Genomic DNA, 18,562 nt, shown 5'->3' on the forward strand with positions numbered 1-18,562 from the left:
TTATTGATACTTCATTCTTGACAACAATCATCCACTTATGTCGTAAATTTATGTAGCATAGTCTAATAATTAAAATTGTTAAAATATACCTTGTAGATCTATTTCTGTTATAAAAAGTTATATCGGCAACACACAAAGTATATAAAAAAAGTGCAAATTCCCAAGAACTTTATTGTATTATATACAATATACATATGTTACTTAATTTTTGCCATCGTCTTCAAAGTAACATCAAATTGTGTTGAACATTCTTTATTTTATGTTAATTAAAATATTTATCAGCACCTTCCCACCTCCTTCTAATTTTTTAATTAAAAACATTGTTTTTAATAGTAGTTATTACTTTAAATTAGATTATGTGGCTAGAATGGTTTACTTTGTTCATAAATGGTTCTTTTTTTTTTTTGTAACTGTAAATTATGAGTTGATAACATAAGTAAAGAAATTTTTTTTAAACCTGGAGTTTTGTAAAGATATCTTTTTTATTTGGGAAAAGTTTAATGACTTGTATAACGATGACATTTTCTTTCTTTTAACTCTCTTTTTTTTTGTTTAAGCCAATGAAGATTTGGTGACTTTGAATGTCCTTGAGGTATGACAGTTTGACTTAAATAAATTCAAAAACATTTTCATAAATTTTTCTGTTGTAATGACATTGGAATATTTAATTATCAAAAACGTTTTTTATGGATGTGTTGTGCTTTAGACAGCAATTCAATTATGTTTCCAAATGTTATTTTGTAAAAATACATTCTTACTAAATAACGCTGATTTGTTTCCAAATTTTTGAAACCACTTCCTACAACATCATACTAGTGCAAAAGTGTTTTTTAAGAACTATTTATCATCTAAACTATCACTTAAAACTTGCCAAAAAGTTTAAACATACAGTTTGCACGATCAAAATTGGTATGCTGCAAAAAAAGTTTATACTCTCCTATTTTTTGCAATGGCGAGGTTAAGTTCAGAAATTAAAAAAAAATATTATTTAAATAGTTTCTTATTGTTTTTGTTAGAAAAAAAAATGATTCAAAAATGGCACATCGCTAAGGAAAAAGATTAATAGTTGCTCTTTTTGACATCAAAATTTCTAAAAAGAAAATTGCAAAGCTCTGTGGAGTTGGAATTTAAACTGTGGAAGATATTGTAGTTGACAAAAAGGGAATGAAAGAAGCAAGAGCAAATGCAAAAAAGTTTATTTGTAAAATAAAAATAAATTGATGTATCAAAAACCTACTAATGCTTTAATATTTCACTGCTTTACTCACTATTTTGTTTACTGCGCCCTTTATATTAGTATTCCAATACATATAAAAGTCCTTTTTTTCTTCTTCAAAAACTTATTTGTAAACTTTTTTTTTAAACTTTGTATTGTAGTTCTATTTCAAAGCACATGTTTATACTATATTTGACATTTAGTATCTTACATCTAAATCAAAAAGTTAATGGATTTCTTAATAAGTTTATTGTTTTGATCCTAGAATCAATATTTTTTTCCAAATTATCTAGGTATTTATTCTTCTAAACATAATTTTGAATAATTTTGAACAAAACTACTATATGTATTTTGTTGTCAGGTTTGGATTTCCTATTGATGACTGCTGACGCCTTTAGGTGAGCCTGAGTCGTCGATAGTATAGCCACCAGCTAATTTTCTTTTTTCAATTATACTACGACTGCGTCGCTAACTTTCAGTTCCAAGATTTTTCTTACAGGTAAAACCCTCTACATTCATAAAAAAAAAAAATGGAAGGATGACTCTGTGCGATCCTTGAAGAAAAAGCAGAGCCTCTCCGTTTCATATTTTTTGACTTGTTATTGAAAACTGTTGACCTAGCAAGACGATATCTGAGCCATCTCTCTCTTAAATCGGTGAATGATTTCTCATGACAGATATCCCTCCCACTTTATCCCACTTGATCATTTTATTTAGACTTTGAAAACTAAAAGAATTGGGGATTTGATACTTTCATTTTCACGAGCTCCTTTTGAGCATATTGTAGATTAAGAGACTCTAAAGTAATGTAAAATGGAGGTGTGTGGACCCATATACTTCCTTCTTTTTTGTCTTGTTATATGACGTATGGAAATTATACTGTTGGTCGTAACAAAATTTAAAGAAGACACCAAAGGAATTAGTTTATTTACCCTAAGGAGAAAATTCCCAAATACTTCATTATCACATATCTACTTTTAAAGAGGTCATCCAATATGCCTCATTCTAAGGTATAGCGGAAAAAAGCTCTCCTGGACCCATGGTAATTATTTTCTCAAAAAAATAGGAGCCCATGTTGTTCTTAAAATAATTTCATATTCTTTTAGTACAGAAATACGGACTCAGCTTTAATCGTCTAAGCCTGGAATATGTTAAGAGCTTCCACTGTATTTCGGTACTACATAAACTGACGCCCCAGGATTATGAAGTCTTTCTTCCGATATAGAAAGTATTTTTTCATTCTAGAGGAACTGTCTTTTAACATGGTCAACGTCTACTCTAACTTCTTCCGTGAAAGGGATGTACCAAAGAAGATTAATTATCATTGGAAATACATTTACATTACAAGTCGTTACCTTCTTTAAGTAATTGAACTCAAATTTACGGAATTTTTTTATATATTTAGTTATTTGTAAAATAACTTAATGATAATTTTTTTCATGCCTTTTTCTTCGGTCGAGGAAACATGGATTCCATGCAACTTTGTTAAGGTAGTATATAAATTTTTTTGATACGCTTGCTACAAATAATCTTCAGCGGGTATAATTAAATTGGAGTTTTGGACATTAAGCATTTAGACCAGAGTCTTTTTTGAAGTCATCCAGTGTCTCAAGGAGTTCGCAAATCAACTTTTAAAGAGTGTGAGGGTCACTTGATAAAAACAATGTAACGTCATCGGCGTAAGTATGCATTTTAAATTTAAATCTTAGTGCTCATATTCATTTATCAACTTGTTGGAGGTATTTTGTTTATATAAGCTATTTACAGCTGCAATGAAATGATTTGGTGCAAGTATGTTACCTTGTCTAACTCCTCTTTTTATATTAAATTAGGGGTTGCATCCAGGTGCATTGATAAGGGAAGTTACTTTTCTCATGGTACAAGATATCATCTGAATAAATTTTGCTATCAAATGCCCTTTCAAAATATATTAGAAGCACTGCATAGTTTAATTATCTTTTATTTGATTCAACAATCGCATCTTGAATGCTTCTTGGGATATCCTCGGCAAGTCTGTTTTTACAAATCACTTCTGGTTTTGAGTGATGAATCATGGTAGAATATTAAGCAGTCTTTCATTTAGATTTCCAGGAAGTATCTTGAACCAAGTATTCAAAAGTGATATTTGTCTTTAGTTTTTTAAGTAAAATTTATATTTTCCTTTTATATGTAGATGAAGGAAGACGAAGGATGTAGCCTTTTTGAACGATTCCCTCCTAGCATAATTCCAATACGGCACTAAGCAACGAAACAAACTTTTGATATAATTCAATGTGGGACTGTATATTACTATCACTTCAGTCTTGGGTATGCATATCTCATTGTTCTACTGATTCTTAACAGTTTGGAACCCATTAACAATTTTTTGGAAGTACCAGTATTCAGAAAATGTGCACATTTTATAATCAATACACCCTTGGCATGCATATAATTTAGAATAATATTCCGTAGCTTGTTGTGCAATATATTGTAGATCATTTGAGATGTTTCCAGTGTCTATTATCAGGGCACTTAGTTTTGAAGATATTTGCTGTTGTTTTTCTAGATTTTAGATTTTTAAAGGGCATTTTTCAAATTAGGCGGGCCTCCACCAATTACTTTCTTAATAGGAGTCTTATTGTATCGTGTTACATACGAGTATGTATATTTCAAATTACAATATTGTATTGTTCATTTCATTAATTAAAAGTCGTCAATTTAAAAATCATTGATTATAAGAAATAATCAAAATAAGATATCATATAATTTTTAATTTGTACAGACCCTTAATTTCAGTTCTACATATGCCTTTAATATATCTTTTGAACCTCAAAATATTCGATTTTATAATGAAAATTCAGTATTTAACTCCATTTATGTGATATGCAGTCAATGATCATAAGTAAATCTTACTATTTGTGTAATTTTGTATTCAACAAATTATATTTTTTATGTACGTTGTTTAATGCTGATATAAATATACTTGAGATTGAAGAATTTTCTTAAGTTTTGAAAGTTACCATCAAGCATAAGCACTCTTAACAATTTTCAACAAACATTAAAGCTTGTTGTATAATTCATTATAATAAATATTTTGAAATAAACAAATAGTTTGCCTTTATTCTTAATTAAATAATATATTAGGTTTTTATTATTCTAATAAAGAGTGCATTTTTATGCTCCAAAAATATATTTTTGATGACGACACTAGTTTGATGTCAACAATGAAGTCATTAGTGAGCACAAATTGTTCCATTTAACGATTGTTTGGACTGTGTGAACGCCTACTTAAGACTTAAGAACCAATACTTTTTAATAGATTTAAGTCATCAGTCATATTATTGACACAATGCTACGTGGCAATAAGTAGATGGACCTCTAAAATATATAAGCATGATTAAAGTTTCTAAAAATATGACCTAAAACGCCTAAAAAGCTATTTGTATTTAGCAACCTATACAATGTTTTTGATTTTCTAAAGCTGCTTTCCTTATTTTTTAACGATTATAGAGAGAGCATATAAGCATGAAGTGTAACCGAGTGTGTTTGCTGATGAATGACGGAGAGTAACCGTGAGAATTTTTCCTGGAGAGTTAGAGCTGTAAATGAACTCAGAGTAGAATTGAGGATCAAAACAGAGTAATTTCTGTATATTTGCTATCTTAAAATATGATTTGGATTTGGAATTGTGTTTATTTATAGGGTTTTTCATTACGGATGATTTAATTCTTTCTCCCGTTCGGGAAAAAATGACGCCATATTTACTTTCTTCTTTTGACATTTAGAAGCTTCATTAGTATATATTTCATCAACAATAAAAAATAAAAGATTAAAAACGAAACTACTCATTGGAAAAGCTTGTAACCAACCTGTTGGACAGACTAGGTCTCCCAAGGGTTGACTTCAATACAAAAAAAACCTTTATTTCATGAAAGAAAAAATGGTTCCCCTTCAAAATTACTACCTCATCAATTTATGCAAATAAGTCAAATAATACAAATGAGAGTATGAACTACACATTCTCTAGCAAGAAAATTGAAACGACATCACATACTTTCTATGAGTGTTTGGGTGAGTCCTTTGGTAAGAATGTTTAAATTAAAATTAAAAGAAAAACTACGAGTGTCGACGTCAGTAACTGATTGGGTAGTGGCCACCCATCCTAATCTTCCCAGGGCTTTTATGATGGAGGCCATTATCAGTAAAGTGTAGATTATAATATATTCTTGCTGATGTAACAAGAAAGACATACCAACAAATCTGGAAGGTGTGATAGAGAAAGAACTCGACGTTTTATCTAACTTCCGACAATGGTCGTTAATTTGAACTTTTGGGTACTGGTATAAATGAAAAAAAAGGAGAAAAAAGCTGTGATTTCTATAGTCGTTTTTGTTATAGTTGTTTTTTCTTTAACCCATATCAGATATATGTAATGATTGTGTTATATTCAGTTAGAATGTTTGTCTATTTTTGTATGTCAGAATTATAAATAAAGATATGCCTATTGGCCTCTAAAAAAGTATACATTTCATCATAAAGCAAAATACACTACAAATTATCCAAATTTATTATCGGAATAACTATTCAATCCTGAGGCTGATTTTCATTGCAAAATCAACTTCTGCAGTAAAGGTTATTTTTAGCTCAATGGCTTTGTAAATAAGCAAAACACGCATTATTGCTCAGGGAGTAGTCTACAAGTGATTCACAATACATCCCGAAAAAAATACTATTAAGTTTGGATTTCATAATGAAGGGATCATTGGGAAATAGTTTTTCGTTGACGTTGATAAACGTCATGTTACCGTGAATGGAAATTGCTATTGAACAAGGATAATTGATTTTTGTATCTCAATTGTAAGGTATCAACTTGGCAAACATGTGGTTTAAACGGTTCCTCTTGTCCCATAGCAAACGTTACAATCGATTTACTGTAAATAAAATTTAGTGAGCACGTTTATTACGAGAAATGGACCAGTTGATTGTCAAACTTTACATAATTATCTTCTTGGTCAAATAAAAGTTATTGGTCTACACCATTGTTTCCCAAAGTGGGCAGTACCACCACCCCTCAGGGGTCGTTGCTGTGAGGTCGATTGGGGGCGGTAGAGCAAAAACCAGTGATTACATCAAATAAACAAATTTATCAATAATATTAAAAAAAATATGATAGCAAGGTAGCAGCTTTGAATATTTTGAATATTATTCGCATGATATGATAGAAAAACATAGTTTCGAGATGGTATTATTGTACTTCACTATTGGTGCCTTTATATTTTATCCTATCTCAGTATACTATTACTCTCAAATACAAGAAGTCTACAAACAATGAATACTTATACTTTAGTTAAAAACGTGGAATAAAAAAAAAGTAAGATCCATAACCTAAAACCTAAATTATGTACCTCAAAACTTGAAGCAAGTCCTGAAAGGGCGTCAAGTAATTATAAAACTGTATTATGATCATTTTAGCATCAATACTCTTTTATTTATTTAATTAATTAAACCACAAGTCTCTCAGAGTCATTAAATCTATTTGTCTGGTGCCGAGAAATGTTCGAGGCACGAAAAAAATAGTGGAAATATAAATTTAATCAGTTCTCAACTATCAACTAACAGTTTGCATGCTTCCTACAATATACTTTTGCTGATTCCTAGATCTGGTATTGCTAACACGATCGGGCAGTAAGCAAGATTATGCGAACAGTTGTACATAAGTCACCAGGCCAAATTATGATGTCTATACCTCTCACTAATAACTTAGTTTAAGGAAATATAGATTAAATGGCAGAACAAATAAAAAATAAATTGTGCAGCATTCTTGCTGCAACACCATTTACATTGCAGTTAGATTAGTCATTTTACTTGGAAATGAATATATGCTTCTAGCTTATGTTTGTGTTTGTCAAAGATGAAAAATTTGTTGAAGAAATGATATGTGTAAGACATCTTATAATAAATACTGAAGGAGAGTCGTTTTTTGATATCATTGATAATTTTTTTCAAGAGAAAAATAACTCAATTTCTAACATTCTTGCGGTGTAATAGATGGTGCACCATCCATGATAGTTCGTCATCGTTGTTTCTATAAGTTTTACGAAAAGTTATACCTTGTGTGTACTTGCAGTCCTCTTTGGAATCCACTGGCAACATCCTGTAGCATAAAAATATTAGAGGTCGACTTCACAAATCAATAAATACTGTTATCATAGCAGTAAATAAAATCCAAGTACATTCCCTCAGATCAAGAGTGTTCGACAGCTTGTTATTGAAAATAACAAAGAGCTTTAACATTTTTTTCCTACACACATAAGGTATACGGAGGCACACTAATGGCCATGTGGCGTTCGTATTTTGAAATTATCTCCAGGATTTATTGTTTTTTATACAGTTTTGTCAATTAAATAAAACAAACATACATTCATACAGATAGATCCTAGGGTTGCCAAGCTATTGAGATCTAAGTGTCTTGTAGATTTAAAATCCCAACCCTGTAATTCTAGTTATAGTTATCAAAGAAAGAAAAGAAGATGGGACAACGATCCATATCTTGTTGCAATGAAAATGTAAAGCATTTTGAAAAAGCGACCACGAGCAGAAAGAGGTAGAGTAAACATGTGAAACAATTTAGTAAAAGCAGAGGGGGCGGGGGGAGATACGAAGTTTGCATGACGGATGCAAAACTGTTACCAAATACTAAGGAATGTTTTACACTTATACAATCTCTCCCCCTTTTCACTCTTCTTCTCTTTTTCTCATAAAGAGCAACATCGTATCAAGAATTTTTTTTTTCCTTTTATTCTGTAGAAGAAAATGAATGGTAGTTTTATTTTACTCCTTGAATAGTGAAGGCTTCTTTTGCTCCTCGAGTTTCTTGAAATAATTGATCTCTTTTTGCTTAAACATACATCCTAGTTAATGAATTATATTTATTCAGTATTAGTGAGTTGTGTTAAGTGACATTGAAATTTAAATCAATTATTATTACCACCACATTATAAGGTAGAGTTTTTAAATTATTTTCATAGTTCATCTATTAATTTAGTAACATCTGATATTATTGCATAAATATCAATTTAAAGATAATAATTTTTTTGAAGTTGTCATTAAATAATCACCTAAAAGTTAAATATTTTATTATTTACTTGAAACATGAGTTAATATACATATTAAATGAATCCATGCTAAAATTGAAATACTCAGACAGAAAGATTGCCCCCTCTCCCCAATTGTAATCTTGACTTCATTCCAATATATATATAACTAATATCTATCTATTTAAAAAAATGTTAATATAAACTTTGTAAATCTAAAAAGTAAAAACCATCTTTACTTCAAACAAATCATTTTAAATTTACAAATTCTGATAAAATCATATACAAATTAAAATGTATATTGCACAACAAAACCCCATAAATTTGATGTAACAAAACAATGAAAATATTTCTCAAATATTGTTGATAACTGTATTTTTAGAACGTTGATCTTGTAACTATATCAATTATATACTTGGGTTTCAAAACTAAACATATGACCATTTTTGTGTCTTAAAATTTCGTAAGATAGTTTCTTATACAGACCAACGGATATTATTTGTTCGAACCCAGGGTTTTCTAATAATTTAGAGTATATAAATGCTCTTAAGACTAACTAATTTCATAAACTAATTGTTCATAATCAGAAGCGTGTAAAATCGATCATAAACATATTTTTACTAGTAGGTGATTTAAACAGGGTTGATTATATTCCAAACCGGATCTTCTTTATTTTTAAAAAGTTCATCATAATTCCCAAAGACATTCATTAGTAGAAATATATTAATATGCAATACAAATCGTGTGTATTTTATACATTTTCAAAAAAAAAAAAAAAAAAATGGTCACCCTGACGATTGGAAGAATCCTTTGGAGAAGAGCCCTTTAGCTGTCATGACGTTTAATTAGATCAGCTTTGACAAGGCAGGATTAGGAAAAGGAAATTAACAAAGACATTGTTAAGGAATTACTTGGATTTCAGCCCTCAATTCTACTGGGAGTCAAACTAGAAATTAACAATTATAGCTCCACCACAAATCCTCACAGGTTACTCTCCGTTTTTTATGAGCACAATTGAATGATCAAACGAAGTTCCCTACTCAATAGTTAAATAATAATGACAAAAGAAAATTCAGTCTTCAAATTACCAATTTAAAAAAACAAGGCACCAAAAAATGCACTCCATTTCCATCACAAATTATAAAATTTGTTTCTAGAAAGAGGGAGTGACTCTTTCTTGTTGGTAATCTGAACAGGACTTTTTTTTCTCCAAAGCTGTTGGCATCATCATTTAATTATCTAAGACAAAAATATAATTAAGAACTAATGCTTGTCCTCATGACAGACAAAGTGTTGTAATAAGAGTTTGCTCGGGAGTTTTAAGTGTAAATCTATGTTGAACTCAGGGTAGAATTGAGGACTGAGTAAGATTTTTCTTATTTCCTTCCTCTCATGGTAACTTGCCTCTAATATAATAAAATGTCATGAAGGCTTAGGTTCTCTCCTTCTTAAAGATTCTTCAAATTGTCAGGATTCACACGTTCAATATCGGTTGTTTTTGTTTTTTTTAATACCGGCAGGGAATGTTTCATGTATTACTGTTCATAATTTAATACGTTTCGCTAGCTGAAGTCCCACTCTATAGCTCCTATTTCATTTCACATCATAAATAGTTTGTACACTTCAAAAACACCATTACGGAAGTAACAACTTTTTATCATGCTACATGAGATCTCATAGTTAATATATACTTATATATTTTTGCTTACTAAGTAGGGATTGAATTGCATCTAAGTGTTTCAACTAAAAGTGCATTGATAGCATAAGTTGAAAGGTGATGACACTAGTGGTATATATATATTTAACAAGCATATTTATTATTTGTGAATATTAAATGCAATTCAGTACTTATAACGTTGGTTTTGTACATAACTTTATAAAAAAATTAAAATTATTTAGCGTAAGTCTGTGTTTCTTTTAACCACAATAGCTCTTTTTTAAAGGGAGGGGGAGAAAGAAATTAAATATATAATGTCAATAATTACTCAGATATAATTACTTAATTCTACTCTCAGTCCAGTACCGACTTATAATTTATTGTCCTCAAAGTTACTATTAATCTTTTATGAGCGGACACACATGTTCAATTAAGTTTTAAATATAATTGAATATAGAAAAAACGACACAACTCACTACTGTCACTAATAATGACAACAGTTGAGGAATACAAAAATCAATCTTTTTATTAGTAATTCCAAAAAAAACATGGCTACTAAAAATACACACGATTTACAACACTACTTATACCCTTGGTCTGAAGAAAAAGTACCTTTTCAAATATTATTGTTCTTTAATTTTATTTTTTTTAGGGAAAGAAAATGGTATTTTAGAAATAATCACTCTTATTACCAATCCCTTTTCCTGCAAATAAAAATCTTCCATAAGCCTACTACATATCATTTGCGCTTAAGGCCATTTTCGTTTAATATTTTTAGTAGAAAAAGTATCTAAAGTATATAATTGCCGATCTGATTTTGGTAACAGAGGTAGTACAAAAATATTCTTATCAAGAAACACTAGTTCGGACCCACAATAAGATAAAATTAGAATATAATAACAACAAAAGTGAAGAAATAATATTATTTTGTAGATTCTTATGGGTTTGATATCTGATTATATGGCAGTATGACTTGATATGTTTACTCATTTCTATGTTTGAGATATTTTTAAGGAGGAAAAAGTACATGAATACTAACGAAAAATGTTATTAAAATATAGTAAAATATTCTCAATTATAATAATTATATGATTATACTTGAAGTATACTTAAATATAATTGAATCCATAGATGAAGAATATTAAAAAAACTATCAAAAACATATTTTAAAAGTTGTAATAAAAGGCCTTAATATATATATTCTACTATTTTAATAGACTTTTTTACTTACTTTTCCTGGGTAATGAATTAAGTGCAACACGGGGGAAAACAGATATTGTATCTATGCATTGGGCTTTTAATTCTTGTCTTCACCTTGGAAGACAAGAATTAATGCTCTGTAAGATTTTGGTAAGATTTTTGTAAATGTATTCTGACAAACGTAACTTTTTACTGATTTTTTAAATCACTTAATTTAATTTTTATATCAAGTGAATTATACCATTTTTTAAATATAAAAACATTTTTGTTTTTGTTTTAAAGATGAACGTGAATGATCTTAAACTGGCTAAAAATGTATATTATATATATATAGTTAAGAAATCTCCTTAATAAATCCATAAAAACCATATTTAATAGAATAATATTATCTTAGTTGGACTATTTATATATATCAAAGTAGTATTTAGTCAAATAATTAACTGAAGGATTAATAAGACTTTATCAAAAATATTTCATATATTGCTAATATTTTTGATTTAACAACTTAAACTAACTTTAATAATTAGCTCAATGAAAGACATTGTGTGTAATTTTGATTTATAATCACTTTAAAAATAGTATTTGCAAAGAGGTATAAGGACCAACAAAATTATATTTTCTTCTTTTTCTCTATTAGTAGAATTGTTATGAAATGAATAGTAATATTGATTAAAAACATAGTGCGTTTTCAATGAGTAGATTATTTCTAGTACAATTGTATGTCTATTTTTTCTACTTCAAGAAACCTTTAAAAAAGTATTATTACAATATACATTGTGTACATATTTTAGAAAGTCTTTCCATATGAATGAAAAAAAAAACACCCTCACACAATTCAAAGTATCTAAAAAGGAACATTGATCCTTTTCCATACGGACCTAATGATTCAATTAATCTTAAATGTACTATTCATAAAGGAAAAACCAAACAGGGTACATCTATTGTAAAAAAGAAGCAAAAAATAAGAATATCAAAAATGAGGTCATTATATTATATACATAAATATACTTCAATTTTGATAGTTTCTCTTTTATTGTAAGAACGATCAAATTTTGTCATAATAAATGAATTTTTTTTTCTAAAATAATTATGTATTATATTTCAAATATACCTTTGAACGGTAAAAATGTAAGTATTGTTTCTCTTAATCAATTTTTTGTATGCACTAAACAAAAAAAAAAGTTTAAAAAGTAAACATTTATACTAGATTTAATAATAAGGATAAAACTATTCTGCATGTTTATAAATATTTAAATAAGTTGCATTTGAATTTAAAAAAAAGTTTTGAAGTCAACAAACAAAAAACTATATTTTTTTAATTAAGTATTGCTATTATTTGTTTGCATATAACAGGCACTCAATATCAAGGTGGTCTAAAACGTTTCTGACTTCAATGTGAAGAAGACAGATCTCGTAAATAATAGCAACAGACATATATCTAGCATCTGTTACCAAAGTTTCAGCCACTGAATGCGAAGTTGTTATACAATAGTCAAGTGTGACTAGCTTTTTTAAGAGTGGTACCATCTGTAAGTTGAAGTTGGAAACTTTTCATACCGTCTTTTGGTAGTCTAATAAATTGATCCGCTAATTTATATCAATATATTTTTTGTTTCAAAATAAATTATTTAAATAATGTTTAGATAATTTTGAGTGGACTAATGAAATGTTGAAATTTTGTTATTTAATTTGATGATTAAGTTATATATAAGAATGTCTTTATTTAATTAAAATAGTTGATTTATTAATCATTATTTGATGACATGAAATTATTACTTGAATATCAAAAGAATAACAATTTTCTATATGTACCATAACATAAAAGAGTATTATACAAAGTACCTTTTCAGATAATCATTATTAGAGATGTGAAAATTGCTAGAATCCGGACTAATGTAAATATTTAAAAAAAGTTAAGTTAGTAACTTGCAAATATTTGTTACCTTATTAATAATTTTCCACAATTTTGACACACTTAAACTGAATCAACAGACTAGGAAAAATATTGAGACTTCTGACATAAAATATGTTGTCCTTTTCATACTTTGATGATAATTTCTCTCTCACAGATTTTACACAAATCGGGATTCCATTAGTTTTGTTGATATTTTATATTTATTATCAATGATAAGGTTTGTGATTTTTGTTGAGGAAAGTGAGCACTTTTGCAATTGATATCTAGCTCATCCGTTTGATGCATTGCATTACAAAAGAGAATGGATCAATATATCCACTATTATTATTGTTTTCGTTTTTCCTTCTACGTTGATCAATCTCAACTATTCTTGCAGTCCCAATCAATGAAATAAATATGTAGACCGGTGTTCAATCCTAGGATTATAGACCACGCTAGTATTTGTGGTTGTTTCAAATGAAAATGATCATTATTTTGTATTTGTTTTCAAAATTGTAATAGCGATACAACCATTTTATTGCAATAAGTTATAATTAGTTCCAATCGAAAGGAAAATCTTAATGGACATCATAAAACATAAATTTTTTTAATGATTTACTTAATATAAAATTCAAGACATAAAATTTCAAAGAAAATAAGATTTGCATTATCTTAAAGTTCATTATTTTATTTTATTTTGCTTCTACCATCAGTGCTAAGATTAACTTTTAAATCTTGGCTTTCAGCTGCAAAAGTTGCCCCACTTTAGTTACTTTATTAGTTGACTCATCAACTTTATTAACTGATGGGGTGTACTTGTTAATAAGTTGGCATAATAAATTGATAAATTAATTAATGTTCAATTTACTTGAAGGTGTTTCAGCAAAAGTAATATCAATTTTTGTTAATATTTTTGTATGAAATATATTTTTTTTTGTTGGTTTATCAACTTTAAGACATTAAGGTGTTAATGTGATAATTATAGGATTATTTTTATCTATTGGACTCTATTTTTTTTTGTTTTGATTTCTGTGACTTTTTTACCCTGACCTTAAAATTTCTTCAATCAAGATTTTACTATTTTCTACAGCTAAAATGCTCTTAAAGCTCAGTTTTCATAATCGTTTATTATAAAGCAATTAATGAAATGATTATAAAATAAACCCCTCAATTTAATGTATTTAACAGTATAATAAACAAATGAACGAATATAATAATTACATCAATTTTATTACTTTGTTAGTTTTGTATCTATTCTATCATTTTTTGCACTAGCAAATATTTAAAAATCTAAAATGTAAGAAATTTACAAACTTCTTTTTTTAAACAATTTTAAAAACATAACGTGGGGTTTCAATAAAATAATTTTTTTTGTCAAAAAGCAAAAACATTAGTTGTTTTATTTATCATAAAAATTTACTAAAAATATTAATTACTTATTAATTACGAATTTTGGATTTTAATGAGATTGATATTATTTCCATTAATAAAAGCTACAATATTGCATTTGTTGTATCTACATTTGTACGCATTAGTCCGCACGTTGAAAGAAAACAATCCAAGATTTTATAAGGAAAAACACTAAATCTTGATTAATTATAACTAAATTTATCAATAAATCCTAAACAATAAATTATAAAATAAATTAATTAATACAAATAATCATATTGAATAAATAAAGAGAATACTGAAAAGTATTGGCGATAAAATTAAGACTACAAGGAATAATCAGCATTTTTATAATTGCAAGGTGTATTATATCTCAGTTTACTAATGAAGGGTTAAGAAGACATACAGTGGATACTCACAATTATGTTTTGGAGGCATTTTACTTGTAAAACATTTTTCTTTAAATTTTATATCAAATAACAAATTATTGAATCGTAGTCAAAGTTTTGGACAATATCCCAAAATATCTCCCTGGAATAAATCTGCCTGCAATTATTTCACTATAGTTTATACTTTTTGGTAAACATAAAAGTAATTATTTTCGCTGTATAGTGCACGGATATATCCTAAACATATTTTTATTTTTCTCAGCTATAGTTTATTTACTTTTCTTTTCACATATTTGTATTTTGAACGTTGATGACTGAGCTCAAACAAACGGTTGTAATCTTTTCTTAAAAATATACTGACTTATGTACATTAATAATATATTCAAAATATTGTAAAGTACAAACAATTTCTTTAAATATAGTTTACTTTCGATTTAGATTAATAACATGTAAATATAATTGGAACTACAATTAAATTCAATTAGGAGCTTATAATTATTCAATTTTCGATGTTATATATATTTTATACTATTCACCTTTTTGTACAATGACAATGGGTTTAATTAAGATAAACCAGTCAAAAAAAATTAAACACAAGTATTCTTTACATTCCTTTGTAGAAGAGTTGGAAGCATAAAATTTGGTTTAAAAATTTGAAATAAAAATAACAAATAATGTTTTGCTGCCAATGGTTTTTAATTATTAACAAAAGCAAACAATTATATTTAAATTATACAATGCCAAAAAAAATATATAACAAAATCACCTATGGATCGAAAATCCCGTGTAATTATTATTAATTTATATTATATAAAATGCTAACTCAACACAAAATTGAGGATTTTCTCCAACAAGAATATCCTCAATTGCTATGTATCATTGAAAAATAAAATAATATAAGGCAAAACATATGTTTAATTCTTAGATCTAAATATCAAATCAGTTGTAAATCTCGTTAAACTGAAAATAGAATAAGTAAATAGAGTTTGTAATGATTATAAAATTATTTTTATGTGTCTAAGCGATTTTTGTAAGATATATCATAGAGAAATAAATCCTTTGACATGATTTTTTTTCAATGTACTTTAAATTAGTCGTTTCATTTGTAGCTTTTGTTCTGTTTTTCGTCATTAAATGGATGTTTTAGATCATGATATTTTTTTGTGGTCAGAAAATTGACACTGAGAAAATAGTCATTATGGAAAATTTCTCATAATTTACTAACAAAATCAGAATATCTCTTCAAACATATATTTTGTCAAACTGAACACCGAGCTCATTGCTTCAAAAATTCAAGAGTACATTAATTACCCATCCATAAATAAAACAATTATTAATGTTGTATGTTATTTTTAAGTAATATATTCACGATAAAACCTGGAAGTCTGGTTAACCTACTATAAAACAAATGAAAATTCACATATTTACAATATTCTGGGACCTGAAAATTATATAGGAGTAATAGGAGAGGCCTACATACTTTTTAGAGTAATGACAGTGATTTTTAACTGCTTGGTTGCCCTGTCGAAGTTTTAATCAACCCATGGGCCCAGGCTTTATTTTATAAAATTTAAAATGGATTGTGAAGTGGCGGCAGTGGTTTTGAACCTGTTTGATGTCGTTGCCGTAGCCTTAATCAATCTATAGCTACGGGGTTCATTTGAATTATTAGGAGATATCTTTAATGCTTTGTGGAATGAGGAAGGGGGTTTAACGTCCAGGGTATCTTTGAAGTAGTCTTAAACTACCAATTGGCTCTGGGTTCATTTTGAAGTATTTTTGTGATGTAGCAGCAGTGGTTTTTAAGAAGCTGCTGCGTGGCACTGTCATTCAAAAACAAGTTTTGTACTCATATATTCTGATTTTGTAAGTAAATTACGGGAAACTTTTCAAATTGTTTGTATAACTATATTTTAAAAAAATGCAACGTTTCTTATTATATATAGAACGACAAATTTCATAATCTGTTCTTGTTAACAATTCAAAATAAGAATATTTTATGATTATAGTCCATTTTTGCATTAATCCATTTCAGGTGATAGGTAATTAATTAACTGCTACATATGTATATATACTTTTTTTAAAACATAAAATTGTTGGGCCTTGGAGGTTGAATCTTTTCATAGGCACATCCCTTGAACCTGATCAAGTTAAGACGGGGATGCTGATTTTGGGGAGGGTGGTCATATAAGGGGGCTTATTGTATATCAAAAACACAAATATTGTTTTTTACAGCCCAAAGAAAATATGTAGGGAGTTGATATATAAACCAAAACGTGATTGGCGTCTAAGAAACATTTTCTAAATTTATTCAAAGTTTGTAAAACTTATCTGGAAATTGGTTTGTTCATAAATTTTACACATAGAAATTAATATTTAGCTGAAATAAGTTCCATTATCTAAAACAAAATCATTTTCCCCCTTTTTTCATCAAACATACATTTTTCTTTTTTAATCTGAAATGCCACAAAACGATGAAGTTTTTACTGGAAATTATAAAACTCAACTTTTATAAATATTATTTTTAATTTCCAAAAAAAAAATTACATGATGTATTTAATCACTGCGTATATTGTCCTCTATCGTGGTGTACCAGTGTTAGCTGATTGAGGCATTGAGGGCCTTGGTGTTTCGATGACAGACAATGGCGTTCTTCCCCTCAGCATGTAAACCTTAGGTGTAGTAATCAGTGCAATAGTTAGGCTAGAATTGTAAAAAAAATAATCAAACGACTCATTCAAAAGAGTGTGGTAATGGTAGAGAGGGGGTTTCTTCATTGTTGGGTTTCAAAATGGTCTTTCCACCCTCACAAGGCTCTTTCCACCCACTTTTATGATAGTTCTTGGGGCAGTATGGTACAAAAACAGAGATATCTTGCATGGACCCTCATGGACTTGAGGGGATTGACCTGAGCTGTTTGTTTAACTCTTTCTTTTCCAGTTTGGCCTTTTTGCAGAGCCTTTCTTCCTTTCCAAAGTTTGGACTTGCTGATTGCGAAAATAATGGTCCTGGAGACTCCCAAGTGCTTGGAGTGTGTGAATGGAAATTCGTTAATCACGGTTAAGTGTCATTTTCTCAAATTGTACGTATAATAGAGACTTCAGGTTTATTGAGTTTTGTAACTATTTGCTTATACTTTGATATATCGAAATATGAATTGAATTCAATCAGTCAACCTTGATTAGTTATTGAATTAGTAAGTATTAAGATTTCATTGGACCATCAGGTTACAGAATATCTTAAATTACAGTTTAATTGATATTATTTACTTGTTACGTGAATTATAACCTAAACTGGACTATTTGATGAAGCAACCACGAATGTGATTTTTATGCATTGTTTAACTAACAAACGTAACAGATCGAACAAAGTTACTCTTATAAACTAGTTTTATACAATTTTTTGTAATCTAATGATAACGATAAGAAAACTCGAAAATTCATTATGAAAAGTATGTTTTATTTGCTTCATGCACAAACATAATTAAAAAAAACTATGCAAACTAAAATTTGATACTTTTTTATTCAGAATATATTTCATTAGAATTAAAAAAAGATAACCATATTTAAACATAAACTAAGAAAAACATACATTATGGGCAAACATAGCAAAGAATTAAAGGATTATTGAAGCATTATTAGCATGTGCCAAATGTCGATGATTATCTTTAAACATTTCAATATAATAATATTTAATATGTTCATATAAATTTTTACTAGTAAAGTCCATAAAAAGTCGGTTTAA

The 18,562-nt window shown here is 28.3% G+C and overlaps 1 protein-coding gene across 3 annotated transcripts in view; it reads left to right on the forward strand.

The window, feature by feature from the left end:
• Positions 1–8,013: 8,013 nt before the first annotated feature.
• LOC121114098 (uncharacterized) overlaps positions 8,014–18,562 on the forward strand; it is a 436,583-nt gene continuing 426,034 nt past the window's right edge. For 2 of the 3 annotated variants that reach the window (XM_071887046.1, XM_071887048.1), the window contains exon 1: positions 8,014–8,197. The gene's annotated coding sequence lies outside the window, so the exon portion shown is untranslated. The remainder of the gene's footprint in view (positions 8,198–18,562) is intronic. The other variant, XM_071887047.1, reaches the window with a different exon arrangement.

Source organism: Lepeophtheirus salmonis, chromosome 3 (assembly GCF_016086655.4).
Source record: "Lepeophtheirus salmonis chromosome 3, UVic_Lsal_1.4, whole genome shotgun sequence".
NCBI classification, from domain to species: domain Eukaryota; kingdom Metazoa; phylum Arthropoda; class Copepoda; order Siphonostomatoida; family Caligidae; genus Lepeophtheirus; species Lepeophtheirus salmonis.